Raw genomic sequence first — 19,150 nt, 5'->3', positions numbered from 1 at the left:
TTGAATGCGATAAAATAAAAATGCACCTTACCCAACCACTAAATCTATACTTGCTAAACATACACACACACAGGAGCAGAAAATGGTATTTCTTTCATTGCAGATTCGTCGACTGTAATTTATTGGGTACATGGGTACGTAGGTAATTACTATATGCAGACCCATATTCGATATTAATAATTTCAATTATGTAAAGAAATTGCATCCACGAAACCCTAAACTCCCTCACGATGTAGTGTCGGCAGAAAAACTACCTCTGCTTCTTACCGCCGCCGCCGATATCATACAAAATATAATTATGAACAGTGTGAATAAAACGATTGGGAGTAAAAGAGATTTTTCACATTTCGAAGTGCTGGGGATATTATTGATTTTTATGTAAAGTAACATGTATTGTGATAGATAGTCATTTGCTCCGATTTTATATATTGTACAGATATGTAGGTACATAGCAGTACAAACAAAATCAAAATAAAAAATGTCTTTATTGCAAAATTGAGATACATTTACAATAGTACCTAAAGATCTTACAATATTTTTATCAGAACACATAATCTACCCATCAGAGCATACAATTGGTTTATCTCCTTCATCCCATCAGTACTGAATAATAGTATGTACATAGCTAATTCAACTCATATATAATTATTAGTTATATATTAATATTTAATTATACAATTTTGGGAAGTATTTTCATAAACATACCTAACTTGCATTCTACTTACAAGGTTGAACTCTGATGATAAAGGATTAAATAAATCTCGGTAACAAATGAATGCCTAGTTATACATAGTCTGTTACAAATGAAAATTTAAAACCAATTGATATTCCCAATAGGCTGAACGAAATCCTGATCGAGAGCTCCCCCGTGCCTCGAACAACAGCACGCATATTTCAGTTTAGCTCTGTGCAAAACGAACTATATTACCGTTGAAATATTACATCTGCATTGCATGGTCAAATGCTAGTTCAAAAGGTCTAGTTTCTATAAAGGATGTCTATAGAAAGGGTGTCTATAGGTATTTGTAAAATGAATTTCATTGTCACATTTGAAAAAGACTGGAGTTAGAAATTTACGTACACTATAAAGGTACCTACACGTATGCGCGCGTAGTAGACGAGCGAAGGCTTAAGGATGATTTACGCTGGAACGGTCCGGGTCCGGACCGTGGCTTCCGACACTTCATTTTCTATGACAGGTGATCGGTGACTACGTGATGCCTCCTATAGAAAACTGAAGTGACGCCTCTAGCGTGAATCAACCTTTAATCGTATTTTTTTCAACATTCCCGTCATTAAGGGTCATCATTTATATTATAATTATGGGTGGGGTGGGGTGTGATGTATTTTTATATTTCCTTATCAAACTATGAACGAAACTTATTTACTATAAATCTAGAGGCCATTAACAACATTTACCGGAATATAACAGTTTTATTTATGACATTGGTAAAATTTTCGCGCAAAGAACAACATAGTTTATTAAAGTAAGTACTTAGGGGAGACCGGAACAAGAGGGGATACCTAAGGAAAAACTTCGATTTTAAGGAAAATTAAACTGTTTAATGAAATAACTTTTACATGTATCGCAAAGTCGCAACATCAGTAAGTTAACTTTATATAATCAACTTGTTTTACGATCTAAATCACTTAGTTTTCGGTACGATACGATACGATCTTCAAACCTTCAAGAAAAGGGCATACTTGCCTCTAAGATGACAGCAAGAAACGCATTTAAAACTCCTTTGGTGCTGCTGGTGTACATGACCGAGGTAAGCGATTATACCACCAGGCGATACGTCTGCTCGTTTGCCTCCTGTATACTAAAAAAACTCATCACCCTTACAAAATTCGAAGACTAGAGGAAGGCGGGGTAATTACAAATACCTAAAGAAGCTTTGGGATAAATCAAAAGATAGTATTTGTAGGTTAACTATAATAGCTTCTTCTGAAAGGTAAATTATCGTACTTTAAACTACTGCAATCAACAGTATTAACGTCTCTTCATTTGATCAACTTTTATAACAGAAACAAAACCTCTTACAGTGTTCTTGTTTACCCAAAACAGGCCAGGCAATCACAAACACCTAATGGGACAGATAAGATTGTTCACAATTGACCCAGTCTAGCCTAAAAATGAGATCATGCCCGGCAAAAATCACAACGTTAGTCAACTGGGTTTTATGGGTACATTTTAAACAAACGTAAAATGGAGAATTACTTTTTTGAAATGGAGAATTACAGTCTAATAGAGAATTGCCTTTAATTTTAATTAACAAGTTAAAGACCCGATTGTTGAAATAAAACTATGAAAACGGATTACATCGCATAATATATTGAATTTATAATACATCCCGACGTTTCGAACCCTTTACAGCGTTCGTGGTCAATGGATGACTGAAGAAAAGCTACAATAATATTGCTTGGCAATAGTGATGGCGTGATTTCTAAGATAGCGATGAGTGAAACCACGTTATCTCTCCCTATCATAGTAAAACAGCTGCGTTCGCGATTACCCAGCGTTCGAGATTACCCGGCCTTCCTCTATTACTATCGAGAGACTGTCCTATTCGAGAAGCTTAATTCCGATGGCTTCTACAAAAAGTGTTGAACGATTGTACATATCTAAGTATACAAAATAAATATTTGGATCGACGAAAGAAGATAGTACAAAGTAGTAGATATATGCATCATGGAATAGGCAAAATACGCCTATGCTAAGTTGATAAATGAATAGAAGTCTCAAGTAGGCTGCCAATTTATAGGCGCCATAGTTAAAACTGTAGGCGATTCTCAGTTTTATATAGCTCGTCGAGGGATCGCGTGCGGGCAAAGATTTACGGCTCAATCCAGCAATCAGCGAAACGCTTAACTAGCCGATGATAAGGTGTCGGCGAGTGATTGCCCCCGTCTGTTGCCGACAACTTGAAAAGAATGATGTGTTTGTACATGCAGTACGTTCCAATGAAATGCTTCATATTTCCAGTTAGGTAGGTAAGGTACCTAACTTATCTTATCTACCAACATACACGATTTGTTTAGGTATGTAGAGTTGGAAGATATTTAAAGAAATCAGGTACCAGTTACCGACTGAGCTAATGAAACAGATTTGTTTTGAAACTTGAACTGTAAGTATTTATACTAAATATATTTCAAGAGAATATAAATAATAATAATTCAGCCTATATACGTCCCACTGCTGGGCACAGGCCTCCTCTCATGCGCGAGAGGGTTTGGGTTATAGTCCCCACGCTGACTTAATGCGGGTATGGGACTTCACATACACCTTCGAATTTCTTCGCGGATGTATTCAGTTCAGGTTTTCTCACTATGTTTTCCTTCACCGAAAAGCTAGGCTAATTAGCAAATGATATTCCGTACCTAAGTTCCGAAAAACTCATTGGTACGAGCCAGGATTTGAACCCGCGACCTCCGGATTGACGTCAGATCCACTCGGCCACCACCACTTTAAGATAATGTAAATACTTATGTACTTCATTAGAAACCACAGGAACCTCCTTTACATGATTTGCGACCACACAATAGACGACTTATTCATTTATTTAATCTTTATTGCACAAAAGAAAATACAAATGTACAAAAGCATTCTCTCCCAGTCAACCTTCGGGCAAAGCAGATAACTTGTAGGCGGTGCAACATCATATTGGAATTACAAAACAAAGTAGGTACTTTTACAGAACTGATACAACTAAACAAATACAAGGAATATAAACAATACATAGGTGTGTATATATAAGTAAATAAAATACTTACATAAAAATACAAATACATACACATACATAAGAAATCAGATGAAACTAACAAAATAGAGATGCTAAGAATTTGCCATTCTGCCAGCAAAGTATTCACTTAAGGCTTTTTAAAAAGCAAGTCTATTCGGAGACTGTCTAACTTTAACATGGAGACTGTTAACCAAAGGCGAGCTGCCTGAATGGAGAATGAATTGGACATGTAACCTGTTCAGTGAGATGGTATAGACAGAGAAAGGTTGCCAGTAGAGCGAAAATCACGGACACGAGGAACACCACAGTAGTTGAGAAAGCTTTCAAATATTCGGGGGATTGAGGATCATTAATGACAGAAAACTTGGACACTAACTAAGAACAACTTAAACAAACTACAAGTGTGTCAAAGGTCCATGGAAAGAAGTATGATTGGAGTTAAATTGAGAGACAGAATCAGGAACAAGTATATTAGATCTAAAACACGTGTAGAAGATGTAACCATTAAAGTTTAAACACTCAAATGGAGGTGGACAGGACATATGATCAGGGGCAAAGAAAAATGGAGCAAGAGAATTATATGGTGGTTCCTGAAAGACAGAAAAAGAAAACAAGGACCACCAAAAATGAGATGGGAAGACGAAATTCTAAAATTCGCAGGGAGACATTGGACCAGACTGGCGAGAGACAGGGAAGAATGGAAAGGGATGGAAGAGGCCTTTGCCAGCGGCATACAGACCAAACCGAAACCGATGTTGTCTGAAACAGTAATATTATGTTAAATTATATATTTGGATAAGTTGTGTACAATAATATTTAAACTCTGAAATGGTAAAAAAAATGTCTGAATAAAAGGCTTATATTATATTATTATTAATGTCAGAAAAAGGACTGCGAAAGGCAACTCGTATAGGAAACCGAATGCAATTAAACGATCTTATTTGTTCAAGGGCTCTTCATTTAAATCGTAGTCAATTATGGGTAAGATTAATGTCTGTTCTAATAATATTTTGGTTTTAACGGGTAAAAAGTGTTTGAGGCTGTTAATGGCATGTAGAGAACCAGTAACTTTTACGGCTTATTTCAGCCACCTGACGCAGCGTACTATGTAGGCGAACAACACGCGAACGCGAAGCGAAGCGACGCGGCGCGGGGCGAGTCAATCCTTTGATACATATAGAAGTGTCCTACTCGTTGCCAATGCGAACGCCGTGGGCCCGCCGCGCCGCGCCGTTTCGCTTCGCGTTCGCGAGTTGTTCGCTTACGTAAGACGCAGCGTGAGTCTTCCAACTCAGGGTGCTGTCTAGATAGATGCCCTTAATACTCTTTACAATAAAGCCCATGAAATTATAAACTAAATAAAAAAAATGGTATAGAATGTTATGGAATATTTTGTGTGGTAATCAGGTAACGAATGACAAAACGTAGGAGATATAATGATTGGGTGTACGAGTAAAGGGGCCCTCTGATTACCAGTCCTCCATACGATATCGGCCTGTCAGTTGTTTGGAACTGTCAAATTTTTGTTCTAACTGACAGGCTGATATCGTCCGGCGGACTGATAATCAGTGGGCCCCTTAATATTAAAACTGAAGGGTGATTCCGCTCGACCGCTGTCAAAACCTTTTAGATTTGTTGGAGATTTTTAGCATTAAATTTATTTATTTATTATTTAGCATTAAATGTTAATATAATACCTTGATCGCCTAGAACTCATAAACAAATTTATTCTACACGTGATATTTACTTTCATATATACTATATTATTTATATGTATTTTACATGCGGATTCCCAATTTGAAAAATGGATTTCACACACCATTTCGACACCCTAAACCTTTGTGTAGCCTAGCAAGTATACTTCGCCGTGTTATATTGCATTTCACAAGGTCGAGACTAGATAACGTTACCTGTGGACTTCACTGTAATAGGTAACTTGATTCGCTTAACTTCAAACTCGGGTAAATACAACTATTAGATTTTGCGATTTCGGTATTTAGAAAAGGTAATAGGGTAGATATTTCCTAAGAGGGTCGAATGGATTAACCCTAGTTTGAAGTTAGCGACACACTTGCCGTCAAGTTGACGGGGCGTAAGCTATCGCGGCACTCGTAAACATATTTCGCTTGCCAACCTGCCAACGTTGACTATGCGGGAGATGAAATGGCAGATGCCGCGTCTGCGTTAACTACGAGTACCGACGTGAGTTCACCGGGGCGTTTGACGTCTCATCCGTGGTGGGGCAGGTGTAACCTACCAGGCCAGCACATATTATGAGCTCAGTACCTATTGACAACCCTATACCCTGACGGTGACGGTGCTTAGCGACTTCCCATATATTTCCATTATTATTTGGGTTTTCCATGTATTTAATTATTCAACATTTCTTAACGCATAAATACACTTTAAACTATTTATTTAAGTCTTATATTGACTAATATTGTTAAATCAATAGATTAATAGATTTGTTACATCACTTATACGGAAAAGTGCGTTTTCTTCCCTGCTGGGGGGGGGGGGGGATCAAAATGTCACTATTCTTCCCTACTAGAAGGAATCAAAGTGGCACTCTTTTTGTTCTAGGATACTATCTTTTAAGGAAAAAAATTTTTGAAACAGTTATTTTCTCATAGGTGATGTAAAAAGCAGAAGGTATGTATGTATCACATGGTAGCAAAATTATTTCCACTTCGTTACTCTCGGGATTCTATTATAGAATTTAATGTACGCCCTCGCCGTAAATATGTAATTTTGCTACCTTGTGACACATTCTACTATTAACTCGGCTTACTTTACACTGTCCACACACTGAAATACGACACAGTTATGTACAAGAGTGTGTCAAATAAACTCGCCGTCAGCCACATAGCTCTAGCTAGTGTTATGGTTCGGATAAGTCTCCCGCTCCAAGTTTAGGTCCGTTCCACTTGGCCCAATGTGATTTTCAGACAAAATATTTAAACGGTGCCTTGTTGCTAAGGAAATCAAATGAATATTTTAAAATACGGAAAAAAGAATATCCGGTTGGTTTCTCCTAGTCGATGAGTGAAACCGGATAGGTACCTACGGTTTTTTAAAAGATGGCGGAGTAGAAAAAAATAATAAAAAATAAAATGAAAGGATATAGGTAATAGTAAATACAAAACTTAAGAATTACTGTAAGTATGGTATGTAAGCTTGCTAAACCTCGCCCACGGCGACTCGTCTTTCTTCCAAACCTCTCCAAAAATTGAAGAAATATGAATTCACCGTATTTTTATAACTTAAATGTTACATTTCTAAATAATGTATACCGCTATTTTCCAAAAAAAATGTCTACAAACATTTTACGTGACTTCATATAAAAAATGAACTGCCATAGTGATCATTATTCGACGCGAGAGGTATAAGAATTAAGTCAGTTGTTCGGTAGAAAATCAACTTTTTTTTTTCAAGCCAAGTAATATTTAATATGGGAAGCAATATGGAGAAAGTTACGCACACAAAACCCTTAAAAAATACAAACGCCAATTCTTGAATTTTCATAATTATTCAGATAAGGCGATCAGATAAAGCGCAGGTTCGACCCCATATGGAGTACTGTTCTCATCTCTGGTCTGGCGCTCCACAATACCAGCTCCTTCACCTTGACTCCATCCAACGTCGGGCAGTTCGTATTGTCGGCAATTCCGAACTTACTGACGGCTTAGAACCTCTTAGTCTTCGGAGAGACGTTGGCTCTCTTTGCATGTTCTACCGTCTGTACAATGGGGAATGTTCCGAAGAACTTTTTGATCTGGTGCCATCGTCTCGTTTCTATCACCACACCTCCCGCCAAAGGAGCAAAGCTCATCCTCACTTCTTAGACACATGGCACACCATGAATAAGCGGGCATCCCGCTCGTTTCTTCCCAGAACGTGCAGAATGTGGAATGAGTTGCCTCCTGAGGTATTTCCTTTGTGCTACGACATGGGATTCTTCAAGAAGCGGGTATTTAGGGTTCTCAAGGGTCGGCAATGCTTAAGTGGCTCCTGTGATGTTGCTTACGTCCATGGGCGACGATGACTGCTTCCCATCAGGCGGCTCGTCTGCTCGTTTGCTGAATATCACATAAAAAAAAAAAGATACCACATATCGCACACTAACGCACGTACAACAGGGCCCCCTGTTGAGCCCCCAAAGATCAAGAGTTACAAATTTAAATTCGACCGTAACATCAGCGCAACAGTGGCAAATTGGGAAATGGGTAACACACTTGACCGGACATCGAAGGGTTCCCGGATCGGTTTCCATACTGTTCTGTTCCGCTTTTGTTACGCGTTTAATGTCTATATTTACTGGCGAATATGGAAATAAACACATGTCATGTTTTTTTAACTAACAATAGATTAGGCTAGGCTCATAGAAGAAGGTACATACATTTGTGACAAATAAATATGTAACTATATATAAAAAATAGCTTTATCTACAAATTATGCAAGTTTATTACGATTATTGGAAATAGTACTAGTAGTAGTTAAACTAATATATATACTTATACATGTACAAGTATATATTTTTTTACTACTTTGTTTGTAATGAATATTTTTTTAGTACTTCGCTGCTCAAAAACAGTAAGAAATATAAGATTTTGCTCACTGCGTGAGACAAAATTACATGCAAGTCAAGTCTCGCTACGCTCGGAACCTTCCGCCTGCACGGGACTCAAAATAAGCACTCGAAGAAATGTCAAACTTTGCTCTCTTTTTGCACAAATAACTATCACAACCATGTAGTCTACATTTTTTTATACTACGTCGGTGACAAACAAGCATACGGCGCGCCTGACGGTAAACAGTATCCGTGACCTATGGACGCATGCAACTCCAGAGGTGTTACACGCTCGTTGCCAACCCTAACCCTCCGCACCCTTCCCTCGTTGAGCTCTGGCAACCTTACTCACCTTAGTACATCATGCGAATAATAGATCAAAATGGAGTGAATAATGTAGTAACAAGTGAAATAAACTGGTCGCAGCAGCTCAGTTTCTGCTCCAACTACTCCTCACACGGTGCATTACCCTCGTCCACCGCATTCGAGAGCTATTTGCTGCCGGAGATCAGATTAATGTTGCCACTTTTCTACTTGTCGTGGCCACAGAACTTTCGCCGAAAAGCCTTTCGACACATCATTTTGTTACAAGGCGATGATTATATTGTATAACGTAGTTAATAGTTATATATCCGTGCGATTTCATTTTGTCATAACTATTATGAAGAAGCATTGTAAGTAAATCATGACATCGAGACCGATTCTGATGTAACAATTTGTTAGCGATTAGATCTTGTTTTGATACGACCTCGACGATAGCTCCATTGGTTGTGCAAGCGAAATGCACTGTAATTATGCGCCATATTTAAGTAACTAATGTTAAAGCAGGCAAATATAAAAGTTATTTAAGTAGTTGTAATTTGCCACTTAAAACCGAGTTGCTTTTAATAGTTACCTAATAGTAGATTAACCAAGGGATGAAAGACACTCATTTCAGTAAAATACTTTTTTTATTTTATTACCAAGTATGAACTTTCATAGATATTTTTTGAGGGTACTTTCAATTAACAATTTAGAGAAAAATATCGATAAACGTACTTGGAAAGTAAAATGCTCTAATGGAGAAACGTATTACTTTCTACACACTTTTTAGAACAACAATGACCCTCTTTCAGAGCATGAGAAATGAAAAATTAATAGAACGAACATTTGCAATAGGTATAACCAATAAATTATAAGAATTTATTTTTGTTTGGGTTAAGAATTTAATTCGTATTGAATAATTTTAGCATTTAATTTACACAAATTGCAACAAGTATAGAGAAGTAAACAGCAGACGGTGATGTAAAATGGGTTAGGTAAGCTTAAACATAAATATTATATACAAAATATGGTCTGAAATGAGACTTATCTGAAGCAAAATAGGTATCCAACCGTGAGCTTGGGGATAAAAGCGGTTCGCGTCGGTACGGAGTACCCGTCCCTCTTACTTTCTACTTCCGTTCTCGCGTTGCGGGTGAAAATATTACATGAAGGTGTAAACGAGCTCCGGTAAGGCCGTTATTGCCGTCGTTAAGTTAAAATTTTCTCTCTTGAATAGCAACGCGAATGTGGGACATAAACACCGGCATTTATGTTGTTTGCAAGCGAATATCGGGATGAATATTAAAAGGTAAATGTTAAGCAATATCGAAAGGAATGTTGGTGTCGGGGGAATGAGCCTACATTAGTTTATTTTTGTTTTATTTACCTTTCGCTTAATATGCTAATTTAGACTAGGCGTTTTACTCGTAAATGTCGTTGCAAACTTTACTATAAAATTATATTAATGTGTCTCTGAAACATTTGGGAAATGATTTCGTCCAGTACCTATCACTTACCAGTAAGTATATTTTAAAGGTGCACATTTTTAACCTTTAGATATTATTAAGAAAATGATGCTCCCATAAGGGAGCTTGGTGTGGCGGACAGAACAACTGTCAGTTCAACAATACAAACAGGCTATACAACAAATTTCCCTCGAGAGTACTATATTACTGTTTCCTATAGCGGCGATGTGTGTAAATGGATAGTAAATGCTACCGATTCTAAATACGTACTCGTACGTTATTAAATGAACAATAGGAAATGGAAATGGAGCAATTTTTAAAGTTTTATCTGATTTAAGCTTTTTTGTTTGTATTTCATTTGCAGTTTTACTAGATGTAGGTACCTATATATATATTCTTATGTACCAATACCAGTATAGTAATACTGCAAGATCATAAATTTGCTTGAAGTCTCATTTATATATATATAACTGTAAAATGCTACCTGTTTTATTATTTACCCAACATGACTTAATCGCGTATAATTAAGCTCGTTAAGCTCTAAAATTTTAAGTACCTAGGAAATTAAGTCATATTAAAGTTTAAACCAGTGTACCAGTTGTTAGTGCTACGCTTTTTCCAATAAGTCATAAATCTTTTATCATTTATTTCGTGATGTCGTGTCAATAAGTGTGTGTAATATAGAAGCTACCCGCAACTTTAAAGAGTATAATAATATAATCACTATTAGTAAATAATAGTTATTTATATAACTTTCTTTCATAATTATACACACGTGTGAGCTGTGGTCACCTATAAGTGGCTAAGCCTATAAGGCCTATAAGGGTTCATGTTCCGTATTACTACTTTGTTCCTATTTAATTGTCTAGTGTTAAGGTTTACAGCCTTTTTCATCAGTGACTGGCAGGCAACAGGCACACATTTAAATTTAGAATCTGATTTCTCTGTCAGATGGAACGGGTGTGCAGATGGGATTCCTAAAGAGCCAGTCATTGAAGATAGCCGAATTGTTACTTAGCTGAACTTCGAGTGACTAAAAACACGTGAGTGAAACCGCTATGGGAGAGAGGTATTATCCGTTGGTGATCTTTAAATAAATAAAATAGCTGTGAAAGGTTAAGAAATATATAAGTTTAGCTTTAGTCTTTGGTTAGTATAGTTACTAAGTATACTATTTATATACGTAGCTTTGTGTGATTGCGCCGTTTTCGATCTGTTTATTCTGATACGCGTTTATGTATATATTGACCATTATCTGTCTGTTTTATAGCGACATACTATCCGTATCAATATCAGCATTGATCCTTAGAACTTGATACACGCGTAGCTAAATGGCGCCCTGGGCGGCCATTGCTTAATTTTAGGCAATTATTACATGCACTGCACCAAACTCTCGCACGCTCCGGTGTGCGGTTTAGAGTTTATTGGAGAATTTTGATTTGTTGTTGTATACCAAAACGCAGTATAATAACACACTGACATCGCATGGCCAAGCAGGCATGCCATGCGGCGCGTATGACGGCATCGCGCTCCCGGACGGGGATGCGGTGCGACCCCCGTCGTGGTATGCCACACCGAGCTCCGTATTACTAGTAAATAGTCGCTTTATCAGTAGGTACCTACTAGGTACATTCCTACAACATAATAATATGTTCATGTTATGTGCTTACTGAATCCTCATTACAAGTTATGCTTATCTATCCAATTATACCTAATTACCTACCTAGTTAATTGAATTAGCTACTCGACGGCACGGAAATCGCACGTTATTGACTAGAAGGGTAAGTAAGAAAATTATGCACGATATAGTTAATAACACACAAAAAATTAAATACAAATTGAAATCTAGGTAAAAAGCAAACGCAATGGTTGTATACCAGATTAGGTGTAAAGAGGTGGTTTGTTTAACTTTCCCACTACGTTTACTAACGTACCTACTTAAGCCGAGCTTTGAAATTGTCACCGACATATCTACTAATGTCATAGTAATAGTTGGCTTACTATTAAGGCGGTACTACATGTAAATATTCTCACAGCATCAGGGGGCAAACGACACGAGCCTCTGATAGGTGATAAATTGAGGCAGCTCGCACGTGACGTGTCACCCGCGTGCCTCGCGCGATAGGATCGCGCTGACTCGGCGATATCACGTGGACACGGAACATTTACACTGGTCAATGCAACGTCTGATACATCAGATACCTACCTTATCTATCGCGTTTGGGGGTAACATTTTATGAGCGTTTTTTAAGCGAGGGTTTAATGCTTGGTATTTCATATCGACGGTCTACTATTTTCGATTCATATAATACTTGCGAGTACAAGATTTTTATTAAATCGGGTTTATGTATAAATATTTACTAACAGAGTCATAAAAGAGGAAATGTGAGTTTACATAATGTGGGTAATATCAAAAGCTCGCATTTTCCACTAAACGAAGTTTTTTCTTCACTAGCAAATTAGAATAGAATAGAATAAGACCAAGAAAAGTCTGCAACGATTTTGATAGCACACGCAGTGTGTTATTTATAGGTACCTACGTCATAATTTCATAGAAGTTTGACGTTTAATATAACACTTGCACTGCGTGTGCTATCAAAATCGTTGCAGACTTTTCTTGGTCTAACTTTATTAGCATAATTTTATCTTAAATAATAAGTACATATCGCTTTTTAGCGATAAGACCGCCTGTTGTCTGCCTCTACATTTAATCAATTGTTCGTTTCATTTGTATGCCAATAAAGGTGTGCCAATAAAGAGTTTTCTATCTATCTATCAGCTATCTACATATTAATTATTAAGAAAACCTAATGTTAGTTTTACACTGAACTAAATAATATCTTAAAATATAACATTAAATTAGTACAGTCAAGTGTAAAAATATGGGTGCACAAATCTGAAATCATACTCAAATATATGTCCCATACCTCTTATGTCAGCGAATTAAGAACTATGGGACATATTTTTGAGTAAGTTGTCTACACCCATATTTTTACACTTGACTGTACCATGAACTGACAAAATGTTGTTTATTGCCTTTATTCCACTTTTAAGTTAATCATTCACAAACTTTAAATTGGAATCATATTAACTTCATATTCATACTAGCCCCGATGCAGTGGAGTTGGTCTAGTGATAAATAAAGGCTTTTTATTATTCGGGCAACTAAAATATTAAACAGGAACTTTCATTGGGCATATAATAATATAATTTGGCCGTGTATTCATATTTTCGAGCCTAAAAGCAAATTCAAGCCACCAAAATTCATAATTTTGGTGGCTTGAATTTGCTGCCAGTTTTTTTAATAATATGATGCTTATATTTGGAGCTAATATATTTTTTTAGGCTCGAAAATATTAATACACGGCCAATTTATATTATTTGGAGCTTGAAATGATAGTTTGGCAACTAAATAATAAATTGGCATCTATTATTGTTTAGCGTGTGATTTTTAATATTTGTTGCCATATAGTTGTTTGTTTAGCGTGTGATTTTTAATATTTGTTGCCATATAGTTGTTTACACTTAAGTAAATCTGATTAATTAGTTGACCGGTTAAATACGTGCCATAAATAAACAAATAATTTATTTATTTTAATATTTTTTTACACATGTAGATCAAAAAACTCAGTAATGGGACCCATAATAGTAATGTTTAATATAGTTTATATTGATTTTATAATAAAATTGCACGAGACTTTTATTGTTGAAAACATGGGCTTTTAAAAAACGTTTTCCTAATCATATTATCCTCTCCTACAGCACTCCTGCATGCATGGGCTTCAAGCAAACTTGGAAGTACATTGGTAGAGCCTTGGTGTTTTCCCTAGTTAATGCCCTTTCTACATCTGTGTCTCCTTTTTTTATTTTCGTACAATGGGTATTTTTTGTGTTTGAATTTTGTGGAATATTTCCATATAGAATTACATTACATTAAAATTTGTCTTAAATATTAGTGACATTTAAAAAATATTTTTGAACAAATGGAAGAACCTCAGAAAGTGCTCTGACTCCACAAGAGCATATGTATATTATGCATTCGGGCTAATAGTATACATTCATTTTTAGAGTTCCGTAGTCAACTAGGAACCCATATAGTTTCTCCATGTCCGTCTGTCTGTCTGTCCGTCCGCGGCTTTGCTCCGTGATCGTTAGTGCTTGAAAGCTGATGAAGTTTGGCACAAATATAAAAAAAAAATTTTTTTCGTTTCAACCCTGTGTCGGGTGTCGTTGGATAGGTATTTTAAAAACGAATATGGCTCTTCACTAAACATTTTTTGATAAACGTACCTAATATTTTCGGAAATAATTGCTCTGAAACAAAAAAATGTGTCTCTCCCCTCTAACTTTTTAACCATGGGTCCAAAAAATATGAAAAAAAAAATATCGTGAAAGTAAAGCTTAGTAAAGACTTTCTAGGAAAACTATAGCGAACCTGATCGGTTGAGCCGTTTTTTGCGAAAAGTCTATTTTGACGGACGGGTAGGTACCTACGGAACTTTACACTGAGCATGGCCCGACATGCCCTTGGCCTGTGTTAATATTAGTACTTAGCGGGGTTTAGGAGGGTCAGGAGGCGACGACCGTAGCTAATGGCTGTAACACTGGAATTTTGAATTTGAGCGAATCATTTCTGAGCTTAAACTACCCACAAACTCAGAAAATGTGTCCTGGAATACGGACCAAGTTTTACAAAATAATACATTCTGTTTTCTCAATTTTATTTAAAACGACATCTCATATTATGGAAGTTATAAGACCCGTAAAGTAATATCAAAGGTTTTATTAAATACGCATGAATATTTCCGATACATTCCGGGACATGGCGGGTGGCTTTCCCTTATTTGTGGGAATAAATATCTTTAAACGATGTATAATAAATAATTAAATTTTGCAATACTACATGCAATGGCTTTTTGCGGTCTACAGTTGAGATTCATGTAATAACGTATATGCATTTCAATTTATAAAATTGTTTGGGATTTTGTAATTTAATGCATTACTTGGTGTGGCGTATGTATCAATCATGTACCGTGTTACTTTGTAAGTTGTTTGACCGAAAAAACTATTAATCATGAGGAAGGATAGGGTCACGAACGAGAGGGTGCTTAAGATTGCTCTGCTGCTCAGCCTCTTTGCGCTGCTAAAGCAGAGACGCTTACGTTGGCTGGGGCATGTGAATCGAATGCAACCTCGTTTGCCGCGGCGTGTTTTACTTGGCGCCATAGCTAATGCCAAGAGAAGCGTCGCTCGGCCAATATTGCGACATAAGGATTGCGCAAAGCGAAATATGCACGCCTTCAACATCTCGGTTCACAAATGGGAGGAGCTTGTATCGATATTGCTCGTATTTCACGGCCATAAAATTCATGACGATGCTTGGTTTAAGACACTCGCAAGTGCGAGCCAAGCGTCATCAGCCCGACACCAGACCTGTTCGCCACGGGCACATTAAACCTGCCAGGCTTGTGGTCGTGTTTGCCGCTCCCATTCTATGTCCATTTTGTTTTAGCCGATATAATTAAACGACTTGACACTAGTTTCTAATATTTTTACTTTTGTTAGTAGAAGACAAAACTTTCGTTTTTTTTTTTACCTAAATAACCTGACCTACGTTGCCAAATTTGCCTTCAGGTTCTTTACTCGTTCCTGGGAGCTAACCCCGAATTCTTAATTTCGAACTTGATCTCATTTTGATCTCATGTATAGATATCACTCGCAGCGTATCTCGCTCTTATATACTTATGTATGTTAGAGCGAGCGAGATGTGCTGTGAGTGGTAGCAAATTTACATCAAGTGAAGATCAACTTCAATGTTCGAATGTGGCTTAGGTACTTACATTCCAGCAAACTTAAATAACTAAATTACTTGTAAACTCCTATAGAAGCAACCTTAATTAGCGCGTCGCTTTTGTTCAATTAACGAAAAAATATATTTGGGAAGATACGAGGAAACCTCTTTGAGTAAGGATATTTAAATGTTAATTGCTCTACAAAAAAAAGAACGATGTTATTTGATTTTTTTATTTTTACTCAAGATAAATACCGACCTAGAAAAAGGCTATATTAGGAAAATAACTTAAGAGGAATGATATGCCGCTAGAGGTAATAACTTATGAGTATTATAAAAGATTAGCTCTAGGTGTTGTAGGCAGGTAAATGTTTTATTATTAAACTTAAAAAAATGAGACAAAGAAAAAATAGCACCGATAATATTACATAGGTATGATTAAAATTAAAATTTAATGTGATTCGAGTAAACGACTAAGCGTATTATACTAGTATACTAATTAGTCTAGTCGACAAGTTCAAAATGATGAAAAATAGAGATACTACTCCTAAAAAAAGCCACAACCGAATACAGAACCTTCTCCTTCTATGAAATTGAAGTCGGTTAAAAATACGTGTGTTACCTCATTGGATTCGGAATGATGTATAAAAAATGTATTCGAAGCGTTTATTAGCACACAAAAATTTTTGAAACATAGACAAAAAGGCGGAAAAAAGTTTTTTTTCTCGCTAATATCTCAAAAAGTAGTGATACATAAGTAATCTAAATAGAGTATTAATGAAGAGGAGAAAATTTACAATATCAAGTCCTATTTGCATCTCTATTATTTAGACTTTTTATTCAACGCTGAACATAGGTCTCCGCGGGTCATTTTGCGTGTGTTCGCGCGGTGTGAAAATGCGTAACATTAATATTTTACTTTTGGTGAATTACATTTAATTGGCGTGATTGGCATTGAGCGAGCTTTTTGTGAGATAATTAAAGATAATATTTCATAAGTTAATATTAAAAACACGATTTTAACACCCTAAATCGAATAATATTCGGAATATTTTCAGTTAAATGCCTATCGACAATCCGAAAAAAAGTTTCTCTAGCATCGTGGTTTCATAAAATCATATACCTAATTACTTTTTTCTCTTTACTTTGGTATAAACAGTCTTTACAAAATTTACATTAGAAAACATTACTTTTAAAGTTGACAATATAGTACCGACCAAATATGTATTGTAATATTGATCGCATATTTTATATTAAAGGAAAAAAAATGGAAAAAAGTTACGCTTCCGGCAGGACTTGAACCTGCAACCTCCGCAATCCGCAATTTGGAGTATCGCTTGCAGACGTATCTGCATGTTAAAAAATTGGTATTGATTCCATTTTGATTTATAAAATAAAATTTAATTTAATCATTTCAAATTAAAAATGTAAAGGGTCTAAAGCCTATATTTTATTTTGTTAACTCATGATCTGTCAAGAGTTTGATCGAAATTCACAAATTAATCACATGAATTTATTTTCACATACTTTCAATTACCCTACAAAACGTTTCCCAGTAAAAGGAATTCCGAAAGCGTTTAATTGATTTTTTTGGTTCGACAGTTATTGATCGCCTGCAGACTTCCAATACCTTCCTGTTTTATTTCACAAATAGGCTCCTACTTATAGAGGCATGATAAATCACTTCGGAAGTGAAAGCGGCTTTTTAAACATTCGGTAGTCTATTAATCATACAATGGCGAGGGTCCTATGAACTGGAAAGTTTGAAGCCGAATCATTTTACCTTATTTTTTGTTCCAGTTTTGAATGTGGGAAATTAGTAGGTGCTGGTCATTATTTTTAATAGGATTTTCGCTTAAATAAATTTGTGACTTTTTAGCAATTCAAGGGACCCCGCAGCAAACATAAGGAAAAAAGTGGTTTCAGTCAAATCTCACGAAATTTTAGTATTCAAAACTCCTGTTTTTTTTATATGGGCACAACTCTCTCAGAAGTAGGTACCTATACCTACTTTCAGAAATAACGAGAAGAAACGAGCGTGATGCCCGCTTATTTTTGGTGTACCACGTATCTAAGAAGTGAGGCTGAGCTTTGCTCCTTTCGCGGGAGGTACGGTGATAAAAATCAGACGATGGCACCAATTCAAAAAGTTCTTTAAAATACAAAATATACGTCACATACCTATTTTTCGTAAATCCTCCTCTGCTCAGGTTATGCACGTCGTTTGTAACATATATAACTGATAATTTGCGATATGATAATAACTGATAACATAATCATTATTAAGATCATTATCACTCAATCATTTATCAATCAATGATCTCCGATAATTACGTTATTATAAGCACATGAATTAACATAATCAAAATACTCATAACTATCTCATAATGTCGGTAACTGGCATAGTCATGTGTGTCATTTCAATGTATCGATTTTAGGAAACACGTCACAGGAATAGATAAACACTACGTTGATTATTTCTGAAAGTAATACTTCTGAGGGAGTTCAGCCTTTATAAAAAAAATATGAGGAGACTTGAATATACATCATACTTAAATTTCGTGAGATTTGACTGAAACTACTTTTTCCTTATGTTTGCTGCGGGGTCCTATAATATAATATGTATAATAAAATGATAAATAATAAGTTTCGTTCTGTTTTACATTGCCACTGACGTTGTTGGATGGTTGGATGTAAATACTATTTAAACACACAAGCTTACGCTTAATGCTTACGTTAATGGCAATTATAAAGAGTGGCTCATCATCATCAAATAAATTTGTCACCAGTTGGAACCACTCAGGATAATTAAAGCTGGTAAAAAGCTGCTCTTGCACCAGAACTCGGCATCGTGATGTTTTGATGGATGAGTGCATTTGTATTATTAGGAAACTCTGGGATAATGCGCACTTACTTTGATTATTGCGGCTTGACGCTTCTTTTTGGGCCATTCTCCGCTTACTAAATAACGCACATTATTCCATTTATTATTTGCGGTAAAAGGGATGGTAGTGAATCATATAATTGTTGCTTCAATGGAAATATATTATTTTTGCGAATGGTTTATGTCAGTAACTACATAAATTTATTTCATAGGTCCCAAATGAATTTCCATTTTTCTGTAGGCAGGTAATGTTTTTTACCTTACCTACATATATCTAAGCGTGTCGTAAAATACAAAAACGTTGGGACCCTATATTATTGAGTAGGTACCTAATTATGCTCCAAAACCGAATTTGCAGCGACAAAGTGTGGAAGTTTCAATATAAACGTCATA

The sequence above is a fragment of the Cydia strobilella genome, chromosome 1 (assembly GCF_947568885.1).
Source record: "Cydia strobilella chromosome 1, ilCydStro3.1, whole genome shotgun sequence".
Lineage (NCBI taxonomy): Eukaryota > Metazoa > Arthropoda > Insecta > Lepidoptera > Tortricidae > Cydia > Cydia strobilella.
Note: the sequence above shows the minus strand (reverse complement) of the source record.